The sequence below is a fragment of the Alligator mississippiensis genome, chromosome 2, assembly GCF_030867095.1.
Source record: "Alligator mississippiensis isolate rAllMis1 chromosome 2, rAllMis1, whole genome shotgun sequence".
Taxonomy (NCBI): Eukaryota; Metazoa; Chordata; order Crocodylia; family Alligatoridae; genus Alligator; species Alligator mississippiensis.
Genome location: NC_081825.1, coordinates 193,554,430 through 193,580,395, shown reverse-complemented (window position 1 = coordinate 193,580,395; position 25,966 = coordinate 193,554,430). Strand labels below are relative to the sequence as shown.

General features: G+C 42.5%; 1 protein-coding gene across 13 annotated transcripts in view; it reads right to left on the bottom strand.

The window, feature by feature from the left end:
• The window catches only part of SOX6 (SRY-box transcription factor 6), a 532,213-nt gene that overhangs the window by 439,285 nt on the left and 66,962 nt on the right, over window positions 1-25,966 (bottom strand). The window lies entirely within an intron of this gene.

The following is a 25,966-nucleotide window of genomic DNA, read 5'->3' as shown; positions in this document are numbered from 1 at the left end:
TTGTATCAAGATCTGTAACAACTGCTTGTTGTTAGGGAGAACTGCCAGCGGAAAATGTTGCTAACTTGTCAGCTTTTTTCTTTTAAAAGAGTGTGTCCAGCAACCCATCTACCATTCAACGATATATTTGCGTAAACAGAGGAGACAGTTCCAGAGCCATCAGTCAGAGCTGACTACAAAGAAAGGTCCACCCACTCAGCCATACTCCAAAATGAGATCTTTCCAAGATGTTAGTCCTGAACAAAATGTTGTCCAATTATTGAAAATAACTGATTTAGGTTCTATATCTGATTTATAAACACATACATACACACTTATCTGCTACTGTTAGAAAAATATTCAAAATACCCTTCCTTTTAATATCAAACATTGTACAACCATTGCTCAGAATAACTGCTCTAGGTTGCACCAGAGAACTTTTTGCTTCTTTTGTAGCCATTACTGCTCTCTGAAAAATAGGTTATGATAAATCATAAGCCGCAGAGAAGAGAAAAGAAGAAACCAGATTTCAATACAGAATAAATGAAGAAACCTTTGTTGGAAGAATCAAGAGGGTGATTGCTGGAAGCCTTTGAAGTTATCTCGTTAAAGTATGTTGCAGATTTAACTTCCTTGCCAGTGGGACTGGCCTGCATTCCATATTGACATGAAGGAATTTTAACATCACTGGAGTGAGCACAGGATGTGCCATTAAAAATGACTGAGGAGATATGTGCACAATGCAGTGGCACATAGGGCTCTCCAGACCTGAGGACATTATGATGTTATTTGACATCACTAGCACATGACTGCGCACTAAGTTCCATCTCATGTGTAGAAGTGCCAGATTGACAGATCTAGACTCTGGGATCTTGGCACTCGAAGAACATGCTGCTTAGCCTCCAAGGCAGCCTTCCTTGGTTCGAGGTGTTGGTGTCTCTTTGCAGGCAGATCCCACAGTGAAAAAACAGAGCCACATACCCATTGTATTTGACTCATTGTTAACTTGTATTTTTTCTTATATTTGGAGCAACTTGATAGAAGTATCTGAGTATCACAAGGCTGAAACACTGAGAATTTCAGAATGCAGTTTCTACTATATAACACAATCATCTGTACTTTTGTTTACCTTTCAGCTCTGTGTTGCAAATGGACAATATAGTGTACGCTGGCACCAGAAATGTCTGCAGTGCAGTATATATGTCAAAGCTACACAGCCCAGGAACCAGTAGCAGTCTAGCCATGGCAGCATGAACCTCATAGAGCTCATCTATACAGGTGCACATGTGCGGTTTGCGGCACCTCAAAGCCATTTGAGGTGCTGCAAACTGCACATGGTTTATGTGCACCCATTCACCATGCTGCAAAATAGTAGTGCAGAGTGGGTTTTTAAAGCTCTTTCTACCATCACTAAAAAAAAGTGGCATGGTGCATGTGGCAACAGCATGTGCCACCAGAAACCAAAGCCTGGCTGGCCAGAGCCATGCTCTGACTACAAGCCAGGGTCTGAGCAGCCAGCTCAGCACTGCTGCTGCCCCAGGAGGCCCCCAGACTCCCAGGTAAAGCTGCTGGGGCCAGCACAGGTGCTAGCCCCAGCCTCCAGTATCCCACCCACATCACTTTGCTGCGCACTGGAGCATGCATGCAGGGACAAATATGTGCTGCTGCTATTTGTCCCGCAGAAAACATGCACCCCTGCACATGTGTGCTTGTGGGAAAGTGCCCATAGTAAGCTAATTAATCCCACTTTTCTTGGTACGCTGTAGCATAGAAATATTTTAAATAAATTACCATGCAAATAGCTTATAATTTGTAAGCTTCTTTTACTTTTCCACCTCTTGAAGAGAAATTATGTTTTTCTTTACTAAGGACACAGCCAATATGCATGAATTGGCTGTGCCCCTATTAGATTTCTGGAATTGTAGCATTTCATCTGTTGCTTCTTCAGCCAGTGACACTTACTGAGGAGTTTATCCACTCTTAAATGCTTAGGTCTCTTCAGAAACTGTTCTACATTTGACTTACACTCTCTTTATTTAAATTCCTAAGTTATTTATTATCCTCTTGATCCATTATGTCAAAAAGTCTAATCTAACACTTGCAAGCAGAGTTCCCAAAATCTCAATTTGAATTCTGTGTTATAAACAGAGAGCAGGAAAGTGAAGATATTTTTTCCTTTCGTCTTTAAATGATATACAACTTAGAATTCTTTTAAATATTAATTCAGAGAAAGATGATAAAATTGTTGATCTCTAACATGAAGATCATAACTTTTTTTCCCCTTTTCCTTAGACAACTAATGTATTCTGTATTCCCATCTACCTGAGAAGAAAGTTCAGATAATCTGAGAGTTCACTGATAGTTAACAGTAAGACACTATTAACTATCCTGGTTTATTTCTAAGTAGCTACTTTTGTGGCCTTTGTCACTATGCTATTTAACAACCTCCAAAATAATAAGCTAGGAGAATAATGACCACAAAGTTACACACTTCTCTCTCAAACTTTAAGTCTCTTAGCACTAAGCCCTAAATAAGGGGAACGCATTTGTTTTGTTTGTGCATTAAGTAGGTATGCTATTATGGAAATTATAAGTGAAGGAAAACATTTTTTGCACTTAGCTGGGAATGCTCTGTGGCCAGTGGCTATTATCTTTTGTTGGAGTGCATGCTATACTATGAAAGTGCTGTCTTTTACACCCATAAACCTCTCTAGATTGTTTACCACTCAAATTGTTCCATTGGAATATAGCTGTCAAGTAGGAGTGTACAAAGCGAGCTCTATTCAATTTGGATTCGGATTTGGCCCGAATCAGGGATGGTGATTCGATTAGTTGATTAGGATCACTTTTGATTAGGATCGCCAATTCACACACAGACACAGCTTTCAAAGTTTTTTCTACATACCTTGAGGTACCAGCGCAATTCATAATCACTGCGATGCTGGGGCACATGAAACATCCCCCAGGAGTGCAGGGGGCCCTCCACATGCTCAGCAGTGAACCCAGAAGTGGACCAAAAGTACTTCTGGTCCACTTCCGGGTCTCCTGAGAAGCATGCTGGGGGCCTCCCCCCTGCGCCCCCCCGGTTCAGTGATCAGCCACAGGGGGACCCCAGGTGCCCCCCCCAGACCCAGGAAGCACCAGTTGCCAAGCCAGGAGGGTGCAGGGGAGCCCCCCAGCACTACCCGGCAGACCTGGACGTGGACCGGAAGTGCTTCTGGTCCACTTCCAGGTCTGTTGCTGAGCGTGCTGGGGAGCCCCCCACACTTCTGTGTAATGCTCCATGTGCCTCAGCATCGCAGCATACATTAGCCCCTGCTACCTAAAGGTATGTAGAAAAAACATTTAAAGCTGTCTCTATGTCCAAATCTCTGAATCTTTCCAAAACTCTCCAAATCAATTTGGAGGGTTCCGATTCAATTCAGAGAGATTAAAGGGTCTCCTGACTCAATTCAGATTCAGAGATTCAGCCACCGAATCAGGCTGAATCTCCGCCAAATTGAATCAGGGACCAAAGCTTCACACAGCCCTACTGTAAAGGTAGTCATGCTCATGGAAGGAGAGACACTGTTTGAAGTATCTCAGTCCAACCTCATAGATTCACAGATGTTAGGGTCGGAAGGGACCTGAGTAGGTCATTGAGTCTGACCCCCTGCCCTGGGCAGGAAAGAGCGCTGGGGTCAGATGACCCCAGTTAGGTGCTTGTCCAGTCTCCTCTTGAAGACCCCCAGGGTACAGGAGAGCACCACCTCCCTTGGAAGCCCATTCCAGATTCTGGCAACCCTTACTGTGAAGAAGTTTGTTCTAATGTCTAACCTAAATCTGCGTACATTGTTCCTAGTTACTCCAGGGGGTGCCCTAGTAAATAGAGTATCTCCTATTCCCTGCTGCCCTCCCCTGATGAATTTATAGGCAGCCACAAGATCACCTCCCAGCCTTCTCTTAAGAAATTTAGGTCCCTCAGGCTGTCCTCATAGGGCCATGCCTGCAGGCCTCTGACCATATGAGTGGCCTTCTTCTGAACCCTCTCAAGATTCTCTGCATCCCTCTTGAATAGCAGCACCCAAAACTGGATGCAGTACTCCAACTGCAGTCTGACCAGTGCCACATGGAGGGGAAGCATCACCTCCCTGGACCTGTTCATCATGCATCTGCTAATGCATGAAAAAGTGCCGTTAGCATTGTTGATCACTTCAGCACACTGATGACTCGCGTTGATCTAGGAGATAGCTATGACTCCAAGATCCCTTTCTGCTGCTGTGCTGCTGAGAAGGTCATCCCCCAGGCTGTAGGTGTGTTGGTGGTTCTTTTTGCCCAGGTGCAGCACTTCGCACTTCTCTTTGTTGAACTCATGTAGAACACTGAGTATCAAAACCAAGACTATAAACTGATTTATATACTCTGTCAAGAAAAACAGAAGCTAATAGAATGCCAAGTCAATTTGTTCTATAGAGCCTTTGTTAGTAAACAAATGGGTCACTGCGTTTTGTACCAGCTAGACCTATTTCAGGGCATGTAGCTTTACTATGTCCTCCATGTGATTACTTCTTGCTACCATCAACTGTCCTGCTTAGATTTAGTGTCAGCCTACTCTGTACGCTGCAGTTAGACAGCTGGAAGACAGAAGCATTTGACAGAAATGTAGGGGTCTTTATCAGCCATGCTGTAGTGTTTTATTCTGTGATATCTAACCTACTCCCACAACAGCTTCATATAGATATTGAATGTGTTGTGGAGAAAAGGATTAAGAAAAGAACTATGATAACAAAGAAAGAATTACCCATCAAAAACAGAGTACAGACTTTTCCCTATGACCTCATGGAAGTTGGAATGAAGAGTTTGTTGAGCAACTGTACTGGATGCTACAGAAAGCCGAGCAGGAGGAGAATAGACAGAGTTCATTTGTCTATGGACAGGGGAATATCATGCACTAGAGTCCAGGGGCAGGCAATTATTTTGGGCTGAGGACCGCTTACTGACTTTTGGCAAGCCATCAAGAGCCGCATGACAGGCAGCCCAGGGAAGATTAATATTAATTTTCTAAATTTTTAGGGGCCCCACAGGCCAGATAGAATGGCTTGGCAGGCCATATCTAGCCCGCAGGCCGCATTTTGCCTGCCCCTGCACTAGACTAACAACAGGTACTATGTCTTCCAACATTTTACTCCAAAGCACAGTTTTAAAGGGGTCAGAATTATGGCAACTCATAAAAGGAGATTTGATACTGGATAGCAATTGTTAAGGAAAACAACATTAAATGATTTTTTTTTAACAACAGCTATATCACTTTATGCGTTAAAGCAGCAATTCTCAAGCTTTTTAGACTCAAGGCACTCCTTGGAAAATGTCAACTATTAGCTCCCACTTGATTTTTTACTATGGAAAAATAATGGAGCAATTTATCTTTTGCAAAGAACACAGAAAGTCCACAACAGGTCAGAATGTTTTTGACACTATGTATTCCTATTAGATGGTCTGGGGTTATCTTGTCAATCATGCAGGTGTTTGTACATCTTAGAGTGCTAATATTGTACAGTGCCAAGCAGCATCCTTATAAGGATTTCACAAGACTCTGGTTGAGAATAACTGCTTTAAGATATGGGGCAGAATTCCCTGCTTGAATAAGGTACTGACATTTTCTATTAGGAAAGATCACAAATATTCTCTATTCTCTTTTACTACCCAGAAAAGTTAAATGTGGTGACCTTAAATGCTGGTAAAGTTTGTGTAAACACTATTTATATGACCTCTTGAGATATCTAAAAAGAATAAGTTTGGCTCTATGAGACCTGTAGTAAGGGAAGATCAGAACTGAAGTGGCAGGAGAGATGGGATATTTTTAATTCTTTATGTTCGCATCCAGACCAAGTATCCAAGTATTTGTAGGTTGTCCAAAGAGGATCCATAAGCCTCAGTCTGAGAGATCACTTAAGGTGCCCTAACCCATTGAATCAGATACATTGGTCAAATACATATCTAAGTCTCCCAAAACAATGAGCCTTGCTTTATCAGAAACTGATTAACTCCTCTGGGAAAACATTTTGCCAAGAGCTCTGTAGATTAACAGGATGTCCAAATTAATCTATGAGTCTAGAAACAAGACTAAGTGGATACTCTCAAAGGATTGTATTTCAGTGGATCTCTCTTGCATTGGAGTTTGGATAGGAACATAATGACTACTCCACTTCATCATCTAATATCTGTTAAAGACATTTAAATACTTCCTTAGTAATATTACTTCCTCTGGTTACAACAACTGGAGACTGAGATGTCCTGGGAAAATATTCTCTTATCTATAGAGCCTCTGTTTCTCTGTTACTGTGAAACCTCTATCCTTCATTAAAATTCAAAGTACCTTCTTTCTCTGCAGCTGGTGGAGAGGCACTTCACTTTTTGTCCTAGTAGCAAAGCAGCAGAACCTATAACTGAGAAGGCAATGTCTGGTTCACTCTGACGCCTTAGAGATTGTGAAATCTTTTATTTGTCTGAGGCTTGAGTGAAAACCAAAAACATTGTCCTCTAGGGCATTTTATGCAGCACCTGTTTCTTATTTTTGGGATATGGTTTCTGGCATCATACAAGGAGGGCTACTTCACAGCATGGTTGTACTGAAAGAAATGGTTTCCTAAGGCAAAGAAAACTTTTCCCAGATAGATGAAACTATAAACAAACAAGCTGTCCCTCACCAATGCCTGATTATTTCTGCCCACTACAGCAGAAATAGTGTAAACCACCATCCTATCTCTCTGTGGCAAGAGAACATTTGAAGATATAACAGAGCAGAAGGCTTCTTTTAGCAATCTGCCACAAGCTTAGAAAGTAGCTCTATTTGTTCTAACAGTTCTATTGCACATCTGGTAGATCTAACAAGCTGACAGAGAACAACTATTACATAATTTAAATAATCTTTATTTGAGAAGTACATTACTGAACCACATTAATGACCTTTTTAGAGGTTAGCCTATGGTCATTCTAAGGATGGATGTTAGATTTCTCTGAGAGAGAGCCACATATCTATTATGCCTAAAATCACTGCTCGCTCATTAGATGTTTTTCATTCTATTTTGGGTGACTACCTCTCTCAATGGTAGTACTTGATTATCTGGGAGCTTTCAACTCACAAGGCAGTACACCTAGCTCTGATATTTCCAAGAGATTCAGAGTGCAAAGTATCATCATCAATACAAATGAATACATTAAAATTTAATGTGTGTTTTCACAATATTATTAACCCACAAAGAATTTTAATCTACAGCTTTGTTTCATACTCACTGAATAAAGCTGGGGGAGGTGGGGTCCTGGGCAATAGTCTCCCATGAGTTGATATCAAAGTTGCAATTTTAAGGTTGGCATTGAGAGCATCCTTGAAGTGCTTTCTCTGCTCTTCTCTTGAGCGTACACCTTGACTGAGCCTCAGGGAGAATAAACCTTGCTTCAGCGGTGTGGGGTCAGACATCCAGCTGATGTCAGCCCAATGAAGTTGATGTCAGATGATCATACCTTTGATGCTCATGGTGTTAACTTATGAGAGAACACTAATGTTGGTATGTCTGTCTACCCACTTGATTCAAAGGATCTTCCATAGGCAGCATTGATGGTATTTCTCCAGCAACTTGAAGTGTCCATGACTCAGCTCCATACAGCAAGGTGGGGATCACAACTGCTTGATAAACCATGAGCTTGCTTTCAGATCTGATTTCATGATCTTCAAAACACCCATTTCCTCAGGCATTCAAAGGCTACACTTGCATATCTGAGGTGATGTTGGATTTCTTCATCAATGTCAGCCTCCTGCAAGAGATGGCTTCTGAGGTAGGGGAAATATTCAGTGTTCTCCAGAGTTCACCATGAATCTGAATTACTGCAGCCAGGGACTTCTCATTAAGAGCTTGTTGATGGAGGACCTTAGTCTTCTGAATGTTAACCATCAGTCCCACTTTCTTGAATGCCTCAATAAAAACATCAGTGATTGCCTGAAGGACTGTTTCCAAGTGAGCACACACTATAGCATAGCATCATCAGCATACTGGAGATCAATGACTAAGGTCAGGGTGGTCTTGGTTTTGGCTCAAACTTGGCTGCGATTAAACAGTTTACCATCCATTCAGTAGTTTAACTCCACTTCAACTGGAAGCTTGTTGTTGGTCATGTAGCATCACAGTCAGGAATATCGAGAAGTGTTAGAGTGATGATGCAGCCTTGCTTAACTCCCATCTTAACCTCAGAGGGAACCATTATTGAGACTAGATCCATGATAGATCTATGATAGATCCATTATTGAGACTAGTACTGTGCTATTACTAGTATACACTACAACTACTACTATAGTATTACATGTATTCTACTTCATTTTTTTCTAAACTAAATTTCTTTTAAAATGTTTATTTAAAATTGGAATACAATTCTATTTAGGTTCTTATACTAATATCTATCATTGTAGTATCTGACTTCAATTAAAACAGGCATTCTGTGTTACAATATGGTATAGCACACTCCTGTTCTTCAGTTTCTGATATTCAAATCAGTATACTGGTAGTACTGGGGTCTGATTTTTTTTTGGATATTTAATTTTATAGTTTTTATTTGAAATACAAGCAACAATGTTAATCACATTGGAGACTGCCACTAATAAAAACAGTCTCATCTTTATCTTAACATTTATCTGCCAAAGTTAAGTGTTTATTGAGGCCCAAGCTCAGATTCCATTAGGACTACTGCTAAATTAACTTACTGTACTCGATCTGAGAAAAAATACAAATAAAAATAGCCAACCATAAAATATACCTTGAGAGAAATAACACTAAACAGTTTTTCAAGCTAAATACATTTCCTCTGTGAACACAGTGTACTGTGTATTGTTCTACATAGGAAGTGTTCAGCCCCATCACATACAAAAGCAACTTAAGGTTATGTTTTCACATGATGCTCTGGAAGCCTCCTACAATTTTGGTAAAAATATAAATAACTAAAAGAGAAGTAATTATTTTCAACTCCAGTTATCATTTGAAATTACAGTTTCAGGGAAAAACAAAAGATTATGTTAACAAACCTGTGATGCGTTTGTACAAATGATTATAAGCAAAAAAACAAACAAAAAAATCCTTCTCTCTTAGGCTGCATACAGACATTCAGGGAGATTACAGGGAAGTTAGATCACATTAAAATTGGCCACCCAATCTAACCTGCTTTGCCCAGGTGCAGTCCTAACACTTAGATCCCTAGTTACGTCTTTCTAAGTACAAACCGTACATACGTTCAGGAAAGTTAGTTCAGTCTAAAAATGGCTGACCTGATCTAAGATAACTGTACCTTCAAGGTAATCTAACTTAGATCAGGTCCAGTGGGACCAATCTAACTGAACTTCTGTACAGTTCCCAGCACAGCCCTGGGGCTGGGAAAGCTCAGTTGCTAACCCCAGCCCCAGGGATGCATTTTTTCTACTCCCTCACCCCAGCACTAAGCTATTTTTAGCCTTCTCACCTGGGGTGCCCAACAGACTATCCCCTGATCCCCCATGGATCAGACAGCCCCCCAGATCACCAAACCCCCATCCCACAAGACACTCCCAGTGCCCATTTTACCAGCATTCACCAGTGCCAGGAACCCACAGAAGTAAACTGGGATGGGGGAGAGGCAAGTGGGACTGGGAGGGATGTTTGTCTGGGGGGAGGGGGTAAGAGAGTCCCCCATCCAGCCAACCCTTATACCCCATGAAGCCACTAGCCACCACCCACCCCCGAACAAATCTGCCCACCTCGTCCCCATCCCAATTTACTTCAATCAGACTTCCAGGACCAGTGAAGGCTGGTAAAATTCCTAGAGCCTCTCTGATCCCACCAACCCTCCCCATATCCCATAAAACCACCCCACAGACCCCACTTCCCCCCTCCCAATCCCACCAAACCCTCCTGGACCCTACCAACCCCCCACTTGCTGCCCCCAATCCTTCACAGCCCACCCCCCCACCAAGTAACTCCCCCCATTCCAATTTACCTTAGATTGGATGGTCATTTTTAACTCGACCTAACCTCCCTAAATGTCCGTATATGCATTTATTATACTAATTATCGGGGATATAGGTTTTCCATTTTCTGTGGAAAAATGCGTTTTTTCTCATTTGAAGAAGAAACTGTGGGTTTCCCCTTGCAGGCTGGTAGCCTTCCAGTCTGCAAGGGGCTGTTTGGGCCTTGGGGGAGTGGAGGAAAGGTGACTGGAGACAAAGGGCATCACGTGTGTCTGCGCGCACACACGCGTGTGGCCAGCACACAGTCAGGTAGGTGGTGGGAGTAGCTCCAACAGGTGCATGCAGGTACATGTATGTGGGGGTGAGGGTTGGAGAGCCAGGGCTTGGGGACTGTCCAGCAGTGGGGGGGGTTGCGTGTGCACACATGTGGCAGGGGTGTGCAGAGGGAATGGGTGTGTGGGGGAGGGGGCAGGTGCCTGCCAGCACTGAGGGAAGGTGTCCAGGTGCTGAGGCTGCAGCAGGGCAGAGGGGAGGCATTTGCCCCTCCAGTGGGGGGAGGGGGCAGGAGAGCCTTTCAGGGGTAGCCTGAAGCCGTCTGGCTGAGCTGGCAGCACCAGGGCTAGTGTCTGTACTTGCAGGGGAGTGAGGCCAGAAGACATTGCGTGGGAGGAGAGGGAGCAAAGCCAGCTGGCATGGTGCAGGAGCCCCACCCCAGAGTGGGGGGTGCCACAGGCCTCCCTCCTCCTGCTTTCAGCTCACACTGAAGCAGGACTTGCTCTACCACTGCCTGCATTAGTTAGAGCTGCTGCAGCCATTGCACTCAGTCTGAGAGGGATGGAGACAGCTGGGCGCCCCTCCGAGAGGACTGGGGAGGGGCAGAGGGCTACAAGTCAGGAGTGAAGGGTACCAGCAGGGCTGGGGGGGCTGTAGCTTGAGAGTGAAGGGCACCAGGGCAGGCAGGAGACTGTGGGTCAGGAGTGCAGGGCATTGGCAGAGCCAGGGGGCTGCGGTCAGGAGTAAATGGCACCAGCTGGGCTCAGGGGGGGCAGGGAACTGTGGGTTGGGAGTGAGGGGCACCGGCAGGGCCCAGGAGCTGTAGGTCAGGAGTGAGGGGGCACCAGCAGGGCCTGGGGGGTAGGGGACTGTGGGTTGGGAGTGAGCAACACTGGCAGAGTCAGAGGACTGTGAGTTGGGAGTGAAGGGCACCAGCATGGCCCAGCCTAGAGCGGCAGGGGACTGTGGGTCAGGAGTGAGTAGGGTTGCCAAACCTGTTTGAATCTATTCCAAGAGGTTTCATCACATGATGTAATGACATTAATGACTGATTTATTCTACTGTACTCAGGAAGGCAAATGTACATTACTACTACATTTTAAAAACCCATTGGACTACTGTATAAATTGGATTCAGCATTTAATATTTATTTCAATGAGTGCCCTGGGTGACTCTCAGCAATCTTCTGGAGAGTATATCTCATTCCTGGAGACTCCAGGGCAAGTCTGGAGGGTTGGCAACCTTAGGAATGAGGGGCACTGGAAGGGCCAGGGGCTGAGGGTTGGCAGTGAGGGGCACCAGGATGACCTGGTGAGTGGGGGACTGTGGGTCAGGTGTGAGGGGCTGGGAGGGTGGAGAGCTGTAGCTTGGGAGAGAGGGGCAATAGCATGGGCAGGACACCAGTATATTAGGGCTGCACAAAACAGCAGGGGGACAGCCGCAACTGGACCCATGTCCTGGTGAGCAAAGGGAGCAGGGTGAGCTCTGATTTTCCGTGATAAAAATACCAAAATCAAACACCAAAATATACAGGTATTTAGAATTTATTTTACTATAATAATGAGGCACTGGTAGACTTCCAAACTGCTTTAAAATTGTAAATAGATCAATAAAATGTGTTAAATTGATACCTATATATAGTGGTATTTCATTTTAATTGTGGAAAAACACAGATTGTTGGGGGTTTAATCAGAGAATTTGGTATTTTTTTTAATCGGAGAATTTGCCATTTTTAAACAAAGAAAAACAGGACCCCTGCTAATTATGTACCTTTAAACACAGGAAAGAATTTTCTAACAGACTACTACAGCTTCACTATTAGATCTGTAGTAGAAAACTATTATTACATTAGCACTTAGAAGGTATAACCAATATCATAACTGTTTGTGTTGAGCAACACACAGCCCCTTCTGTGAAAATGTTACAAGACAAGACAAGACAGATAGACTGAGGAAGAATCTGAAGGTGAAGCACATGTCCAGGATGAACCAGCAAAGCCAACTTTTCCAGGTCTTGCTTTCTAACCCACCGATTCTCAACCAGGGTGTAGCCGCATCTTGGGTTGCTGTTGATCCTTTTAAAGGTGCCGTGGGGCGTCACTCAATATTAGCACTCTTAAGTGTGCAAACATCTACACATGACTGACAAGATAAACCCAGAGATTTCTAGTAGGAATCCATAACGTCAAAAACATTCCAATCTCTTGTGGTCCTTCTCCGAGTTCTTTGTAGCTTCAAATAATAAAGCAAGTTTTAGTTAAGAGCTGACATTTTCCAAAGGCTCCTTGAGTTTAAAAATGGTGAGAGCCACTGTTCTGCTCCAGTCATTGGATGTACTTCTCTTCTTGAACTGACTGGACACAAAGTCTTAAAAACACATACACACACACACACACATGCACACATGCATAAATCCAGTTCTCCATCCTCAGATTAAAATGCAGCATAATAGCTTCATGCCAGAATGTTTAAAAGTTCTTTTTCAGCAAAATGGTACCTGGATATTAGGTATTTGCATATAATAATGATCTCACAGAAGTGAATTGCATGTAATTTGATCCCTCCCATCTTTTAGTTTTAAAATATCAAATTGCTCTGTGGGGTTTATTCTCCTTTTCATTTATTGGTGTAGGCTCTCCTTAATGCCAAAGCTAGAGAGAAAATAAAATACTCCTAAATCTCAATGTGCTGACTTGAATGACAAATTCAGAAAGCAACTTTTGTTGGTAGCATTCAAGTTTATTGGCAACCCTTATAAAACTGCCCCAAAACCACATACTGTATCAGATCTCAAGTCAACGTTTTTCTCCAAATGGTATTGAATCACTTTAATGTAGAGCGTAGGGCTTCCTTACTCTAGTTTCAATGTAGCTAATAAATTCAGCTTTACTACAGTACTATAAACAGCTGAAAGAGCTGTAATAGCATCTAAAAATGAGCTGTTAGCATTGTAGTGTCCAGTTTAGAAAACTCTAAACAGCATAACAATGAAAAAAAGTTCATGATACCCTGCTGAGCTGTCAAAGGAATAAGGTAATTCACTATATTTTTGTTATAAAATGTAAATTTATAATGTTGTCAAAGCTTCCCCAATATCACAAAGTAGGAATGAAAAGGAAGTCCAAACATCACAATACCAGCTACTACTTTTCAGTTATTTAATTTAAATTAAATTGGCTATGAATAAACCTGATCAATACTATTCCAGCAAAGCACCTAAGTACCCCCACGGCATCAAGCACCTGAGCAGATTGATTGATTGAAATGGAGCTTCTTGTGCACTTAAAGTTACAGGCATGTTTAAATGCTTCACTGGATTGGGGCCTTGCTCTTCAACGCAATCCAATAAATCTCTGGACAGTCACATTTCAGATCATTGCCACAGTCCAGGCTGATTTAAAACTGGCAACCATTAAGTGCTTAAAGCACTGTGAAAAATCAGGCAAAAAGTTAAGGCCAAATCACAAGTGTGTTGCTTTCAGAGTATAGAGACTAGCCAAAGCTCTCCAGCCATTCTGTACCTGTAACAGTTATTTGAATCCATACAGGGAAGACTCTCCACCCCTTTTGCACAAAACATCTGCAGCCACACTGCTGCGTCAATATCCCTCCTCAGGCAAAATCTATGACTCTGTCTAACTCGCACAAGTGCCACAAATGTCACAGAAGGCGTTGGGAAGTGGTAAATGGGTAGGCAGTGCGCCCTTGACACTTCATGGCAGCTAGTGAGAAAGAATTAACTCACCGCCCAGACAGCCAGTTGGCAAATTCCAAAAATTGCAGCTGAAACAACAGCTGACCAAATCTAACCATCTCTTCTTTGCCTACACCCTCATCTAATCATCAGAATCTTTCCCTTTCCCAAGGCCTGAAAACACCTGCACAGACAGTTTTACAGTAGGCCACAGAAGGCTCCCGTAGGCAAGACCCAGGTGCCAGGTGGGTGGAGAGAGGGGAGTCCATTTCCACTATTGCCCTGGCTCCATAAACACCTCCACAAGACCAAACATATAGTAACCAAAGAGCCACTTCATGCTCCTGCCTCACTGTCCTGAACATCCTGCAGAACAATTAGGCTACTACAGAGTCTCCCCACAAGGGAACAGTGGGGGCTGTGGCTGGACTACATGTTTGAGGTATAATGTTTGTGACCTATAGGGTTCTAAGTCTGCATGGTCTTATGCTCACAGATATCAGCATATTTCACATTTAAAACTATGAAATACCAACCTATTTTGAAATTGTCCGAAACATTAGTTGTGGAATTTTCCTAGCACTTCATGAATACCACTGTTAATTGGGCAATTAACTCAAAACTACAGAATATGCTGTGATGGCATGATATGATATAAGCCATGTAAAAGAAGGAGCAGCCAAGCAACTCAGTATGTTGAAAGATATTAATGAAGTGGCAAAATCTGCCAGAAAAATAATAATGGGTGATTTTAACTACCCCAATATTAACTGGTTGAATAACACATCTGTACATGGTTTGGAGAAGCAGCTTATTGATACTATAAATGGCTTCTTTTTGGAGCAGCTCTTTCTGGAGCACGCAGGAGGAGGAACTCCACTCAGTTTTGTTTTGTGTACAAGAGGCAAGCACGGCTGTTCTGCTAAGCAGCAGTGGCCACAGGATAACTAGGCTTGAATCCCAATAGACAGGGTTTTTCGGTGGTAATGAAATGGTTAATGGCAGGTGGATGGGAACAATAAAACCCATAAAAGCCTGCTATCTCAAACTGGAGACTATTTTGGAGGTTGTTTGCTGAGATAAATAAAACAAAAGTAAACAAGGGAGAAGGAATCCAGCATGTTCATAGGGTGAAGTGCAGGATTCTATGCGACTCTTAAAGGCAGCTCTTTGAATTTGTAAACTCTGCCAAAAACTTTTAGCAGGACAGAACAAAGAGTATGGGAGTAGCCTTCTGTTGAGTTTTAGGCCAAATGAAATAGAAAGGAGCAAAACAATGGCTTTTGCAAGGGTAGGTGTAAATTAGAATTTAAAAAATGAAAAGTAAAAACTAGTGGTACACCGACAAAGATTTTTGGGGCCAATATCAATAGCCTATTTTTAAGGAGTTGTATTGGCCAATACCGATCTCATTTCCGATATGCAGCCCAGCAGCTTGAAGAGCAGCGTCCAGCTGGTAAGTCTGTTGTGGTGGAAGCAGAGGGACAAAGGGGGATTGGGGTGCAGGTCCAGGCCCCTGCGGTGAGGGAGAGAGTGTGGCTGGGGCAGAGGCTGGGGCACGACAGGGTGTGGGAAGGAGCCGTAGCTTGTCTGGGGGTGCAGTTTCTGCCACTGCATTCATCCCAGGAGGCATGCGGGGCATGTGCCTCCCAGATCTATGCAGGGCAGGCCGAGACAAGCTGGGGCCAGAGCTGTGCCGGGCTCTTCCCAGTGGGGGTTGGGCTGGGCTGTGCTCAGGATAGGCAGTGGTAGTGCTGGGAGGGGAGCTACAGAAGGGGATGCAGACACCCCAAAATTGGCTGCAGCCCCCACAATCCAACTTACCTCCTCCCACCCTGCCCCGAGTGCAGCCTGGCCCAGCCCCTGCTGGGAAGAGTTTGGCACAGCCCTGGCCCCAGCAGCGGCCTGCCCCCATGCCTCCTGGGATGTGTACAGTGGTGGGAGCTGCCCCCCTTCCCTGCGCCCTACCAGATGAGCCACAACTCCATCCCTGCCCCACCCCAGCTAGGCAGCACTAGAACCTTCCCCAGCCCCACTCCCTCCTTCACCACAGGGGCCTCAATCTGCACCCCCAGACCCCTTCCTTCCTCCCTACCCTTCTACCACAACAGACTTACCAGCTGGACGTAGCTCCCCAAGCTGTCAAGCTGTGCTCCTCACTGCCTACATACTGCGCTGGGGCTGTGCACATGCACAGAGCATTTATCGGCCAAATTATGGGCCACATCAGGCAAAGAAAAGCTGATTTCCGATACAGTCAATTTTCTTTATATCGGTGCTGATCTGATATCGGACTGATGTATCGGTGTACCTCTAGTAAAAACCAAATTGCCCATGATATTATAATAAGCAAGACATTCTTTAAGTATATTCATAGCAAATATGTTTCTTGAGGTGCACAAGTCCTGCAGTTGTACAGAGAAAGAGATGATAAAGTGTGGGTTGTTATGCTCCTCTCATCCAACATCTACAGCTGCACCTAAAGCATGTCCATAAGGCATCTGCATCAAGAGATGAAAGAGCAAATACAGAAGCTAGAGAATGTGCCAAAAATTTATAATACACATATACTGTCAGACTTCAATGAAGGAGACAAAGAAGAAAAACCAAGAGTATTGTTGTAACAAAGGTTTGTGGTATGTGGCTTTAGGACAGGGACAGAACCGGGGGGGGGGGGGGGGGGGGGGCCGAGTGGGGGAGGTGAGGTGGTGCAGTTGAACCCCTTCCCAACTTTGACTCTTGCTCCACCCAAACTTTAAAACCAACTGCCTGGGAGGGGCAGCAGCATTTCTATTCCAGCAGTGCTGAGTTAATGGACTTTTATCATCTCCCAGATTCCTGTTAATCTCTATCCACTCCAAAAGTGTTAATGACCCTCTCTCCTTTTTAATGGTCTTGATGTTTCACTATTCAAACTCTCCTTTCTTCTGCAATTTTGCTGTCTGTTAGCCCTTCCTGGTAATGGCTCTCTATTTCACAGCCCAGCAGACTATTTTTAGCTCTAGCTAAAAACCTTGACTCAGGTGTGGCAATATTAACTCAGGTACAGAAATGACCGAAGGTGAAGTACTGGAGGCACTGTCAAGATGGTCAAGAATGCTAGATTTTGTTTTATGAATCTGAATGAGAGATGTACCTTTAACTATAATGACATAACACTAACTACCTAGTTTCTTGTGTTTTTTTTAATTTTGTATACTCCAGCAAAGTAGTGCACATTCCAATAGCTATATTTGGTTTTTTTGCTTTGATCAAAGGTTCTAGTTTCTCTTTAACTGGAGAAAAATATGTGTAGTGTTATATGTGATGATGTGCCACACCATATGAACCCCCCTTTTCAAAATCTTAGATTTGCCTGTGGTAGGGGATAAGATTTTAAGAAAGCAAATGAATATCCACAGACATATAGGCTATTGGTCTGCCATTGATATAAAGATGGTGAAGGAAGACAGAACAGGGAGTTCTAACAAAATGTTTCCTAGTGGGAAAAAAATTAAGCTAGTATAGCTGTATCAAAAGTAGTCCCAGGTATTGTTGATGAAACCAGTATCATGACCAGATGAAGGAATAGCCAGTACCAAAAAAAAGACATTTCCTGACAGCATTTAAACAATACCAAGTTAAGGGGCAGCACAATAACAGATTAAATTAATTATGAAAATGCAGGGTAATGAATCTCAGGAGGAAAATGTTTACCTATGTGGTTCACAGTGATAGATTTTAAATAAACTTTAACCACTCAGCAAAAGTGGACCACTGAACTGAAATATCTGCTGAATGCAAATCTCAAATAAAACTTTAAGAGGTATAAAGAAAATAGAAAAAATTATAACACTGTTAAATAAATCAAGAGTGTGTACTCTCCTACATTTCTGTGTTCAGTTTTAGGTACTCTCTCAAAACACACAGCAGAAATACAAGAGGTTTGAAAGGGATCTTCTACTCACACCGTTGTTCACAAGTAATAAAAACTATCCCATAATTCACCTGGCTTACTGAAGCATGAAATACTGGCTGCTGGCCACTGTGGGATGCTAGACTAGTTTTGCCATTAATCTAACCCAGTTTCCAAAACACCCAAAGCTGTAATATGAACAAAGCATTATCGTCACTGTTTGCAAATTAACTCCACCTCTGACCTCTTGTAGCCTCCTCAAGAGCACCTAGCTTAAGTTTTATGCCTCTAACCTACACCCTTCCTGGGGTGGAATCCTGCCACCCACTTCCACCGGCCTGGCTTCAGGTTGGCACCTGCAGTTCTGTTCTCCCTTAGGCAACAACAGATTTACCTAGGAACCAGCCAGCACTCGTAAAACAAAGTAAATAGGTTGCATGCATGCCTACTTTTGCCAGATGGACAACTATCCTCCACAAGGAGACATATGTCTAAAGCATTTCAAGCTCTCTACAGGGCTGTCTCCTTTGGTCACAAACATGTCTATTAGCTTTTGGATGAAGAGCTTATCTCTTTCTCAAGTCAGGGTTACATAGTTTTAAGGCCTTTGTTCAAAACTTTGAACCGGGTTCATCTGACTGGTCGGCTATTTCCCCAAGAGAGTGAAACTTCAAAATATATATATTACCTGCATTGCTTCACCATTAGGAATTTGGGAAAATCACTCCGCAATTACTCCTCAATACATTTAGTCCCTGCAGGAAGCATCCTTTAGTCATAGAGATATGTATAATATTTATAAAGTTACTGCAGTAGTCTTTGAATATCCCATGATTCCACAGCATTGTATCTATCATACACACACATCCAGATTTGCAACCTGTTTTCAGTTAAACAGATTTCTAACTACAGTTCAAAAATGTGTGTTCAATGTGCCAGTGTAGAGCCTGAAAATACCAATACACCTCTACTGAACACAAACGCAGTACTAACAATGAAAATACACAATTTCAGATTCTTTACATTCTTGGCATCCATATGAGAACTTCTAAGCGGTGAAGCCATCATAATGGAAAGTGAATTCAAAAATCTTTTTTGAACTGATTTGCACAACTGACCTCTGCACTTCACTTCAAATTTGTGTTAAGATATTAAGCAGAACTTTTTTAAAGGGTAATGCACATTTATCAATTTTTTTTCAATTAGCTTTAGAAATAGGGAGGTTTTCATAGTAAACATTTGTTTTAGGTATTGTGCATCGTTGCTAACAGCTCTGTCTCAACAGACTATTATCATATCTTTAAGGAGCTAGGCTTAGCTATACACTGAAGATCTTGATACAACCAGTGAGCAGTTAACCTTTTACTCCAGCCTCTCCCATAATAGTGATTATAATGAATACATGGTTAGTCTTAGGCAATTCTGTTTTATATCAATAAATGAATCAAACTATATATGCAATGCTGGGGAGGAAGGGAGAAAGTAAAGCCAAGTATGAACAATTTACCATCTTCACCCACTTAATAAATCTGACTTCATAAGATTCCAGACAATGCTCACACACAGTTGGCATCATCCATCCACACCATTGTACAGTGCATGCAAGAAGTACTTTATAACTTTCACCAGGTGGCAAGGCCTGAAAAAACCTTCCCTAAGAGGCCTTCCAAGGTCTTGAGTTTTATCTATCAAAATACTTTAGTTTAGAGGATGAGTTTATAATGATGAGGCATAATCTACAAACACACTGGGCTCTACAAAAAACACTCCAATTGACTCTAGGTACAAACTCCTCTGCCCTTCTTGAGCATTCTTGTTTCAGCACAAGGACTTTCCTCCCCTTTCTGAACCAGGTATTACACACAGATTGTACTAGGTACTCCTTCCTTACAATGCTAGAATTATTGGGATGAGCCTGAATCTTTTCCACTTACTGCTTATTGTAAAGAATTATTCAGGTGGCTGGCTGACTCAAAGTAGCATACATATCTGACAGGGACAAAGTGGTGAGGTCCAATTTTGCATCCAGAGCACTGGAGTGTTTTAAAATAATATTTCTAATAATAGTACAACTAATAAAATGCAATTAAAACAGTAGAACTTAAGTCTCATTAAAAAAGCAAGCTAAAGACTACACACAAATCTTCTCCCTGTGCAAAATATGTTATAACAGCTAGTTGGATGCCAATGGTGGCAGTGGTGGCTGCATTTCAGTGGTGTGTGTATATATATATTTGTAGTAGTTTAAAAGTGCTATAAGAGCCTTAGGTCTACTATAAATGTAAATTATTATTTTTTATGATGGGTTTCTCCTGTGACATCCATTTTGTTGCTCCTAAGGAAATGAAGGAGAAAGTGGTTGTGCTATATTATAATTTAAAGCTCTAAATCTACCATCTCCATATTCCATAAAAGGGAGCATTTCACACAAACAGATACAGCTCCTTGAAACCATCCGGTACAGCTAATTTATCTTAGTAGCCAAAGCAGTAACTGCTCCACTGAACAAAGGAGGTAACATGGGGCCTAGGATAGACCACCCTCTCTGCTACTACACACCTATACTTTAAACTGTGCGGTAGACACTTCCCCTCTCCCTCCCCACTCCCACAGCACTAATTCATGTATAGTAATTACCCATCCAACTTTGTGGCTTTAAGGAAAAACTGCAGAAAGAAGCCAGCCAGAGTGTCCAGGCAGAAGGAGAAGCTACAGAAGCAGGCACAGTGGGGACTTCCAGACATTCAAAATAACTCTGTACAGTTTTGACTGGACTCTCTCCATTCTATTCAGCGCAACTGTTTGCTCCAACCATCTCCCTCTCCCTCCCAGGTAATCTATTCTCTAAACCTACCCCACTAAGTTTTTACACTGCTCTGTCATCCTCACCCCCCTCCCTTCACTTTTCTTTCTACCGAGCTGATCTTCCCCTAAATAAAACAACCCACGTTCTCCTCTCCACTCCACCCAAAATCATGGATTTAACATGTTTGTCGGCACAGTTCACTTTGCTTGTTCATCATAGCCCTTCCCCCATCTTGAGCTGATCTAGTTATAATGTAAACCATTCAGACCAGGAACTGCTCACTCATCTGTACAGTACGTAGCATGACACAGCTCCATCCCAGGCTGGCCTTGTACTCACTACCAAAATAAACATGTATTTGTTAAAAATGATTATTAACCAGTAATCAGTCCATGGAGAACAGCTGGTGAGAATAGCTTCATGCCTTAAATACATAGATACACCTTTCTAAGTGATAGCTCCAATTCAGCACCCTCTTGACTCATTACATTTCTGAAAACCTAATGAGCAAAAGAGGGTGGAAAAACCAGCTCTCCCTTTTAGAAACCAGACAGAATCCACTACATCCTGCTGCTTTTATAATGACATTAAAAACTATTTCTAGAACAGAGCTGTCCAACTGGCAGCCCACAGGCTGGATGTGGCCTCTAAGTGCCTTTTTGGCCACCACTACTCCCCTTGCTCCAGCAGCACTCATCACAGGGCAGGTCAGCATGGGAGAAGGCCCAATGATCTCACTGTCCTCAGGACAGCACCAGCCGCATGGGGAAGGCTTGGGTGGGGAGACTGCACTGCTTGTGCAGCAGCGGCACAGGCAGGAAGGGGGGAAATCACCCATGTGGTGGTGGTGGCAGTGAGGGGGCTCACATGGCAGGAGGGGCTGCACCTGGCGGGAGTTCCAGCATAACCCCCATGACATGCAGCCCCAACAGTGTGCAGCCCCCAGCTATTCTGAAGTTGAACAGACCTGTTCTAGAGGATGACAAAGGTTCAGAACAGGTGAATCAAGTTAGGTGAAGAAATGAAACAAAGTCGCTGAAAGACAGAACTGTTACTTATGCTTCTCTATAGAGGATTCTTTCAAAATTTCTATTGAGGAAGGTTAGTGACAACCCAACGGAAAATTTCTTGATCCAGAACCTGGTGTACTATGGATATGCTAAAGGAAAAGAAAATGAAAAGGAAAGAACTCATCCTCAAGTTAAACTTTTTAACATCTTAATATATCTGAGAACTGAGCTAGAAAGCATATAGAAACCATCTTCTTTGACTTTTGTTTCTTTATTGAGTCTTAATCACCATGATGCTATTTACAATTGAAATGGTTCCATATTTTTAAAAGAAAATGCACCAGGTATAGAAAAGAAATGTACTTGGTCAGCATCAACAAGCACAATTCCATTGAATTTAGTGGACCCATGCCAATGTACATCTACTGAGGTATAAAATCTTACAAAAATAAATCTACAACAATAATTTACTGAGTTTGAAGCAACAACATGCTCTTGTTATAAACAGCAAACTGGATTCCAGTACTGAAAAATCTGATAAAATGAATTTTTATGGCACTATACAATGATGTATACATCTGCTTAAATACACAACTTCCAAATGTTTACTTTGTATTTATAACAAATACTATTATGAATGACTTGTTGCTGGTTTTTAAAGCTTTCTGATTTTAAACTCAAATTACATGCTGTTATTTTCATCATAGTACCAAACAAGCCTTTCTTTGAAGAGGTGTTATCACAATACACTTGAATTTCTCTGAGTTTAAGTAACGTTCATTTAAGGGAGAGCTTGCTTTTCTCATCTGTCAGTTTTTAGTTGAAATTATATACGTGCATAATACCCGTAACTCTTTATATTCAGGCTAAACAGAAAAAAGAAGTTCAGAGGCTACTTGCTAGTAAAATAATGCATTGCTAAAGTACAAATAAGAATCCTTTCAAATATTCAGCGCCATTAAAGATAATCTTTCTATTTAACGTATTGTTTTTAATTATGAATGACTATTATAATTTGGCACTGGAGAAATCTTATCAAGAACAGATCAAAATATTAAGCCTCTCTGGGATGATATTTGTGTAAAAAGTAACCTTTAGTTATGACAATTACTCTGTGGGCATTATACAACAGCACAAAAGTCACATTTTCCATGCAATTTGCTATTTTGTATGAGTCATCAATCCTGTTTTCTCCTGAACAAAACTGGTCAGCTATGACAACAACAACAAAGCTGTCTGAACTGCCTGATCCAAGTAATTACATGTTACAGCAGAACACATTTATGACAAAACTTTCAAAAATTTGAGGAAAAAAGTTATTATAGTTTCTGATTAAAATAGCTTCTAAACTGATATAAATAAGTATTTAACAAACTCTACCATACGCTTGTTTCAAAAAGGCATGCAATTACTCTTATCAGTCTTTCTAGTGTTGATCCTCAAGGGCTGCCCTTTGTCTTACCAAACTTTACTTAATATAAAAGAATGAAAGATCAGCATATCAATCTAAAGAATAAAATAATAGGATATCTAAAATTTGCATACACAATTTATAGTACAGTAAGACATGTAAACAACTAAAACTTATTGGGATCTTTCATAGTTAACCTTTTTATACCAATGCCTAGCACCCTCACCTTTCATGAGCTATGACTTGATGTGCTATGACTAGTTTAAGTCCTTCTCTGATTGACTTTAGTGGGGCTACTAACACAAATAGAATTTGCAGAAATCAAGCCTTCAGACTAGATACTATTTGAATCAGTAATTTGCCTTACCTGCCTGTAAAGCAGCATCAAGTTTATGGCACAGTAGAAATTTCTGTTAGTAACTAATAACAACATCAATACTGATGTTCCAAACCCAATTTGGAATCTTTATTATATCAATTTTAGGAAGGCTTCGTCTTTCCTTAACATAGGATATGAACTTCAACAAATATTAGCGTTTGCTGAGTACTTTGTGTGTCAAGGTTTGTTGGGTTTTTTTGTCTTCCTCAGAGGCACTGGGTGTTGGCTGCAGCCAAGACTGGGGATTTTGATTGAGGTGTTGAAAGCTCCTGCTAGGACTTAAACACAGAGGGCATGTCCAGACGAGTGCACACGTGTGTTTGCCTAGGGACAAATAGCAGCAGCATGTAGTTGTTGTGCAGGAAATGTCCCTGCACATGCATGGTGGCATGCGGCAAGTTGCCCCAGGTGGGGTAGGGGAAGCTGAGGCCAGCACCAGCAGCTTTACCTGGCATCCTGGGGGCCTCCTGGCACCACAGCAGCGGCAATCTGGGCACATAGAGCCTGGCCAGCAGCTGGAGCATGGCTCTGGCTGACCAGGCTTCGGTTTCAGGTGGTACACACAGCTGCCATGTGCGCCACCCAGCTTTTTTCTGCCATGGGTTTTTTTGACACCGGGAGATCCCAGTGTCCTAAAAACTGCTACACTGCAAATTAGCACCATGGCAAATGTGTGTATGTGCAGTGTATGTGGTTTGCAGCACTGCAGATGGGTTTGTGGCACCAGCATGCTACTCTGCAGTGCAGGTTGCGGTTTTGACCCTGGAAGATCCTGGGGTCAAAAAAACCCATGCCAAAAAAAAAAGCAGGGCAGTCCAGTGCACATGGCAGCAGCACATGCCACCCAAAACTGGAGCCTGGTCGGCCGGAGTCACACTCCAGCGGGCGGCCAGGCTCTCCAATTCAGGAGCACTGCGGCTGCAGCTGCCCAAGGCCCCCTGAACCCCAGATAAGGCTGATGGGGCCAACATAGTTGCTGGCCCCAGCCTCCCTGACCCCACCCAGAGTAACCTGCCGTGCACCAGAGCACATGTGGCACAGGCGTTCCCTGGGAACAAGCAGCAGTGGCACAAGGTGTGCCACTGCTACTTGTCCCAGGGAAACACATGTTCCCACTCATCTGGAAGCAGCCTCTGTGGAGACTGTCGACAAGTGTGTCAGCTCTCGCATTGGAACCCTTGATAAAAATCGTGCAATGTGGCCTTGGAAAAGTCACTATTAAAAATCATGAGCTTTACCATGATATTAAAAATCACAGTAAGCTTTCAGTCCATAGCCAATCCATAATACTTCACTGACTGTATTGGGTATTCTCTTTTTTCCAAGATTGAAATATTGCAGTTCCATTATTTTATTTAACTTCTATATTTTCTCTTCAAATTTGATTAAAATTGCTCATTCAAAAGACATAGAAATCAATACAATTGTACATGAAGGGGCCTAACAACTGTAAGCATTAGCCAAAAAACAGAGGAAAAGACATTTTTTGCAAGAAGAAAGATTTAGTGGCAGCACTTAAGCATCATCTAGTGCAAATCACTGAGTACATATCAAGTTTCCTTCTTTGGGGAGATTTCATAGATTTCATAGACATTAGGGCTGGAAGGGACCTGGCAAGATCATTGGGTCCAGCCCCCTGCCCAAGGGGCAGGAAGTCAGCTGAGGTCAAATGATCCCAGCAAGACAGGCATCAAGTGTTTTTTAAAAGTGTCCAGAGTAGGTGCGTGCACCACTTCTGGGAGGAGTCTATTCCAGGCCCTGGGGACTCGGATGGTAAAGAAGTTTTTCCTTATGTCCAACCTAAAACAGTCTTCCAGGAGTTTGTGACAGCTGGACCTTGTCTTCCCTTGGGGTGCCCTGGTGAACAGACATTCTCCCAGATCCTGATGCACACCCCTCATGTACTTACAGGCTGCCACCAAGTCCCCCTTGAGCCTTCACTTCTCCAGGCTGAAGAGTCCCATGGAGAAGCAGATATATGCATTTGCTCACTGATTGTAATTTAGTGGATAATTTTTCCATAGATTATTATGTACCTAAAGCTCCATAAACTAGATTTGCAAGTTAAGGTATATAACTTACATCATGTTAGGTGAGTTACGTCACCTTACAACAAAGGGTTTATTGGCTACTTTTCATCCTTTCCTTGAGTACTGAATATGGGTTACCACTCTATATTTAGCCATATCAAAAAATTAGTCAACATTTTCTTTATCTTCACTCCATAAATTATGTTTTATTTCCTGTTGAGTGTCTCTTCTTTAAGGTCCTATTCAGCAAAGCACTTAAGCACATGCTTAACTTTTAAGTACATGCTCACCTCTCATGAATGTAAGCACATGCTGAAGTGTTGTTTTAAACTGAGGCCTAAATTGCTTCAGTATCACTTATTTTGCTGCAATAGTAAAGGTCAAACTTTTCAAAGTTAAACATAAATACAGCGCTGATTCAGTACTGTCCTTGCACTTATCCAATAACCTGTGCTACATTTCCTCCAGAAGCCCCACCAACCTTAAACCAGTGACCAGACAGAAGTTGCTTCCAGGCACAGCTCTC